The sequence below is a fragment of the Anopheles gambiae genome, assembly GCF_943734735.2.
Source record: "Anopheles gambiae chromosome X unlocalized genomic scaffold, idAnoGambNW_F1_1 X_unloc_2, whole genome shotgun sequence".
NCBI classification, from domain to species: domain Eukaryota; kingdom Metazoa; phylum Arthropoda; class Insecta; order Diptera; family Culicidae; genus Anopheles; species Anopheles gambiae.
Genome location: NW_026902626.1, coordinates 613,228 through 620,000, shown reverse-complemented (window position 1 = coordinate 620,000; position 6,773 = coordinate 613,228).

Genomic DNA, 6,773 nt, shown 5'->3' with positions numbered 1-6,773 from the left:
GCGCCCTCCGCGTAGAAATAAAATTCCTTTCTATCAGTTGCCTTCTGCAAAACATTTTATGATTTTTAACAAATATATTATTTTAGTTAACGGTTTGCCCCTAGAAATTCAATTTATTATATCAAGCCCTCAGCAAACAAAATTATTTTATTAAATCGCCCTCCGCAAGAACAAACTTTGAATTTAAAAATATTATTAGACAATTAGTTTATTAGCATCGCCATCTGCGTAATTAATTAAACTAAGCCTTCAGCAAATAAGCTTTCGTTGAGCGGTCCGCGAGAACATTGTGCTTAGTGTGTGCTGTGTGCGAGATTCCCGATTCCATCTGTTCCGGCGACGAGATTTTCTCAAAGCGGCGTAGAAACATCGAGAGTTTTCAAACCGGCAAATAGTTTAAAGTTTTTATAGAGTAGAATTTGAAATCCCATTTACAACCTAACCCAATCTCAATTAGCTCCCCAACTAAACCTTATTATATAAAACTGCATTTATTTTCTTTTTTCGATTCTCTCTCCCCCTCAGCATTAAATCTCATAATATATATAAAAAACTAACAATAGAAATAGTTTTTCAAAACACTTCACAAACATATTTTGAACCACCATTCGTAAAGTAGAAAAATTTCCCAAACCAGTAGAACTAACAATTTCAATTTTCAAAATCTATCCTTACCAAATTTCAAAACTCTCGTAAAACTAACAAAATAATCTCCAGTGTAGAGCGTAGAGTAAAGTGACCGGAAACCATTTTACCTGTATCCCGTAGCATAGCCAAAAATATAACGGGACACTTGGTCCATTTTACCTGTAACGTTGAAGCACACACGTCTCCTCACGTAGTTTGTCACTTTTAAGCACTCTTAAATTTCATTCATTTCATTCATTTCATTCATTTCATTCAAATCTCGAAAACTCTGAAAAAACTTAAATTTCACATAGAAAGCCTTCTGCGAAAATTTTAAAATTATCCCCAGTTCAGTTTTTATCCATGAGCAAATTATTTTCAATTAAAAAAAAAAAAATATTTATTTAATTTTTTCACTCAAATATTTAAACGAATAATTGTTAAAAAATCCTTTATTTAAAATAATTAACTTACATCGCCTTAAGCACAATAGAGCAAATTAATAAATTACAATTTCAAATTCAACGCTCAACAATTAGACAAGCATACTTTCCATCACAATCCAATTAGTTATATTCCCTTACAAAATTTAATCTCAATTATTTAATACATTTATACACTTTGTATTAGTTTTCATATAAAATAATTTAACAAATTCTAATATTTACCAACAAATTTCCAATAACTTCTTTTAAATAATAATTCGTCTTCTCCAACCATAACCAATAACCCTTTTACAAGCAGAAGTTAAATAATCACGTAGTTATTTTTTCTCCCGGTTCTTTGCATGTAAAAAAAAAAAAAATTAATGAATTTAAATAGTTTAAATAATTATTAATATTAATTAATTTAAAAATAACAAAATAGTTTGAATTGACATTTCAACACTTGACATTTGACGTTGACATATAATCAAACTGACAGCTCAATATATCTGACACCTAACGTCACCTTGACATCTTGAATTGGTTGACAGCTATAATTTAAATTCTTTGACAGTTGCAACCGATTAAATAATAATTTAAAAAATCAATTAATTATATTTAACCAACTAAGTTAAATTAAAATTTCGTTCCTGAAGTTACAATTTGTTACATAATAATAAACTTTAAATTCCTTGTATATTTCCCAATATCATTCGATTAATTAAAAATTTTAATATCCAACTTAAAGATACCTTTAATTTTTGAAAAGACACACAACAGTAAAAAAAAAATCAAACCACCATTCGTAAAGTAGAATAATTCCCCAAACCAGTAGAACTAACAATTTAAATTTTCAAAATCTATCCTAACCAAATTTCAAAACTCTCGTAAAACTAACAAACAAATCTCCAGTAAGGGAGCGTAGAGCAAGGTGACTGGAAAGCCATTTTACCTGTATCCCGTAGCATAGACAAAAATATAACGGGACATTTGGTCCATTTTACCTGTAATGTTGAAGCACACACGTCTCCTCACGTAGTTTGTCACTTTTAAGCACTCTTAAATTTCATTCATTTCATTCATCTCATTCAAATCTCGAAAACTCTGAAAAAACTGAAATTACACATAGAAAGCCATCTGCGAATATTTTAATATTATCCCTAATTCATTTTCTATCCATGAGCAAATTATTTTCAATTTAAAATAAAATTAATGTTTAATTTTTTTTCACTCGAATATTTAAACGAATAATTGTTTTAAAAAAATCCTTTGTTTAAAATAATTAACTTACAACGCCATAAGCACAATAGAGCAAATTAATAAATTACAATTTCAAATTCAACGCTCAACAATTAGACAAGCATACTTTCCATCACAATCCAATTAGTTATATTCCCTTACAAAATCAAATCTCAATTATTTAATACATTTATACACTTTGTATTAGTTTTCATATAAAATAATTTAACAAATTCTAATATTTACCAACAAATTTCCAATAACTTCTTTTAAATAGTAATTCGTCTTCTTCAACCATAACCAATAACTCTTTAATAAGTAGAAGTTTTAATAATCACGTAGTTATTTTTTCTCCTGGTTCTGTGCATGTATTAAAAAAAAAAATTATTAGTTTTCTGATTTAAATAATTTAAATAATTATTAATAATAAATTCTCTTAATAATAACAAAATAGTTTGATTTGACATTTTAACACTTGACATCTAACGTTGACACACAATTAATTTGACAGCTCAAAATATCTGACACCTAACGTCATCTTGACATCTTAAATTGGTTGACAGTTATAATTAAAATTCTTTGCAGTTGCAACCGATTAAATAATAATTTAAAAAATCAATTATTTATATTCAACCAATTAAATTAAATTAAAATCGCTTATGCTTAAGTAACAATTTATTACACAATAATAAATTCAATTCTATTAATCCTTAAATACACAACTTCATACCCTGTTGACATTTAAATTGTTTGGACAGCTTGTTTAAACCTAACATTTACCGTTATTGACAACAAATAGACTGACAGCTATTAAACTAAAATTTTAATCTCGGAAAACTCTTTCATGTTATGGAATTCCCCTTTTTCTAAATTTAATTAAAGTTTACTTAAATCCGCTTCCAATCATTTAATTCGCTTCCTAAGCTTTTTCTTTTAATTATCAATACCATCTAACCCAGTAAATACTTTCTCCGTTGCATCAATTTGAAAATAACTTTAATCATCTTATTTGATTATTCCCATGACATTAAATTGCATCCATTAGACATTGACGTAAAACATCACGGTACCATTGACACTCAAATAGATTTGACAATTTATCAATAACTTGAATGACAGTGACATCAAACGTCTCATCATATTGACAAAAAAGTAATTGACAATTTGATTACAGCGCAAAATCCATTGACATCTAACGTTTCTAAACTTGACAATAAATTCATTTTCCCGTTTAAATTAAAATTTTGACATTAAAATTCATCCCTATTCTGACAATAATTACTTAATTAATCAATCAATCAACCTACTTGCGAAATTCCTTAGAAAATCAGTAGACAGTCATAATAACCCTCATAGAATTTAACCGTAGAAACTAACCGGTAGTAAAATGGTGATGAACACACGCTCCACTTTAGCTCGTAGAAGTAGTCCCTCGAAGGCAGTGACGAGTAGATATTCCGTCCGCCGTAGCTCGCTGGGAACGATGTCCCCGTCTAAGGCTTCGGCCACCAGCTTTGGTAGACGGGCATCAACAACCCAGCTGATGGCTTCCAAGGCACCTGCCCTACGAAGAGCTTCTTCGGTAGAGGTGGAGGGAAAATCAAAAAGGGTCTCTGTTCTCCCGCAGATTGCGGAAGACAGCCAAGGGGAGGGCTCTAAGGCAGGGCAAATTTACGACAGGAAATTTTTCGCTACCGCATATCCAGCAGAGTCAAATCCCATGGGCCCATTGCAAAAGGCAAAACATGAGCTCATGCTGTTTATCATGGACACCGTAAAGCACAGGGCTATTTTGGCCAAGACGCCCCAATTCTCGAATTGGGAAGAGCGTATCGGCTCAGTCTTAGCCCTGCTGCACAATCTTCCAGCAATTTGGCTGGGAGAGGCGGGGTCAGGAGTTGATGTTGGAACGGGAACCGAGGATCTCGTGGTGGAGGACCCGGTGTTGGAGCAAGAATTAGGGCCTTTGGCAGGCCCTAATCAGGAGCCGCAACCGGGATCTTTGCCTTTGGATGAGACCGATATCACCAAATTCCTCACTGTTTTTGGGGGAATTATGCGGGAGATGTTCAACACACTAGTTAGGGAGAATGAGGCCAAGACAGGAGGAAATGGGGAACAGGGACAACAGCTGGTGGGTCAGGAAGGGAAAAAGGGCAAGAAGAAGGGAAAGGGTCGGAATGCCAAGGTAGTTGTGGCAGAGGAACCGTGCGAAGGGGAAATTTGTTCGACGGACCAGGGATCTGGACCATTAGAGGGGCAAGAGGGTGCGCAAGAATGGCGGACGGTAAAGGGGAAGACCGCCGTGCGCCGGGAGAGACGGAAGAGGAAGAAGCAGCGTGAAGCTGAGCAAGCAGCTAGCCTCGCCGCAAACACGCCACCTTCTGCTCCCCAACCCAAGCAAAAGCCGGCATCTGCTTCTAATCCCAGGGCCGGCCGAATGCCAAACGCCATCGAGCTCGAATCAATTGGGGGATTCAAGCACGCGGACATGATGCCTATCCTTAGGGAAACGGTGAAGAAAGAGGATGTGCAGAGAATCCGCACAAACTTTAAGGGTCATCTACTCCTGGAGCTAGCACCAATGTCGCACCAGGAAACGATGACCCTTTGGAGAGAGGTGTCTGCGGCCCTTGATGGCAAAGCAAAATGCCGTCCGCGGACACCCTCAGTGCGGGTGAACTGCACCAACATTCCGCCTGGCACTTCGTCCGAAGAAATTTCTTCGGAAATGAGTGCCGCGCTGGGCGTTGAAATTTTCAGCGACCAGATCACGACCGTAAAAACGCATTACGGTACGTTGGTCGCATTTTTCGACTGCCCAGCAATAGCGGTGACCGACCAGGCCCTGGCAAGGCAATACACGGTCGGTTTCAGCAAATGCTGCAGGCTTCGGCTTTTGGAGCGTCGGCGGCAATGCTACCGGTGCTACGAATACGGGCATACTGCTGCCCGTTGCCGTGGCAAGGACCGCAGTAGCAAATGCCATCGCTGCGCGGAAGATAAGCACGAGGGACCGTGCACTAGGGAGCGGAAGTGCTTGGGATGCGAGGGCCCGGATGCAATCGGGCATTCGCTGGGCCAGCGTAGTTGCCGCTACTTTGGAAAGGTAACCCCACAGCCCAGTCATGATTAGAGTGTTCCAACAGAACCTCAATCATGACCAAACGGCACAAGACTTGCTTTTGCAAAGTGCTCGTGCCGAGGGTTGTGATATTCTGCTTATCTCGGACCCCTATTGGGTGCCGAATAATAACAGCAATTGGGTTACCGATACCACTGGTCGGGTAGCAGTGGTATCAGTTGGGGATTATCCTTTTCAGCGCATCATTGACAACCAACGCGAGGACTTCGTTGTGGTCGAGATGCGGGGAATCGTTTTTTGTTCTGTCTACCTACCACCCGTGGGTTCCGATTTGACTGTCGAGGAGTACAAACGCAAATGGACCGAAATCGTGTCTGTACTTCCACGGAATCGGGACACCGTGATCGGGGGTGATGTAAACGCCTGGTCAGGTGCATGGGGGATGGAGCGGAGGCCAAACGACGGGGAAAGGGTATCTAGGGGGGGAGTTGTGATGGATGCGGCGGCTGCTCTGGGATTGGTTCTCCTGAACCAGGGCAACCAGAGCACTTGGATTGGGGCAAATGGTCGCAACTCCATCGTGGACGTATCCTTTTGCAGCCCCTCCTTGGTAGGGGACAACAATTGGCGCGTGTGTGACGAAACCCCAAGTGACCACAATACTATCAAGTTTGTGGTCGGCAGGGTTCCGAGACAGCGCGCCAACAACGAGGTACACTCAGCAGCGAATGGGGGAAGGTGGTCCACAAGATTCTTCGACAAGGATTTGTTCGTTGAAATCTTGAGGGACCAGGACATTTTTGGGCATGTTGCTACGCCAGAGGAGCTTACCCAGGCCATCACGGTGGCCTGTGATGGCACCATGCCTAGGCAACCCCCAAGGCGACAGGGCCGGCGGCCAGTTTATTGGTGGACGTCCGAGATTGATCGGTTGCGCAGCCATTATCACGGAATGAAACGGCGGTTCAACCGGGCCCGGACCGAGGAGCAGCGCGAGGAAAGGCGTCAAATGAAGTCGGACGCACGCGCTGCCCTGGAACGGGCCATCAAGCTCAGCAAGGACCAACACAAGCAGGATCTGCCGGAACAATTGGAACCGCACGGCTTTGGCCCTGCTTACCAAATCCGCAAGCAGCAGTGGGAAGGAGTTCGGGTTCCGATGGAACGGGATGCCAATAAGCTCCAGTTCATCGTGAATGAGCTCTTTCCCGATCGTCCCCCGATGGAGTGGCCCGAGACGGAAGTAGGTGAGGATCCACAGGATCCAGTCTCGGAGGAGGAGTTGGCGGAAGAGTTGAAGGAAATTGCCCGCTCACTCAACCCCAAGAAAGCTCCGGGGGACGACAATATTCCAAATATGGCAGCAGCTGCGGCAATTCTGGCTTTTCCGGAAGTTT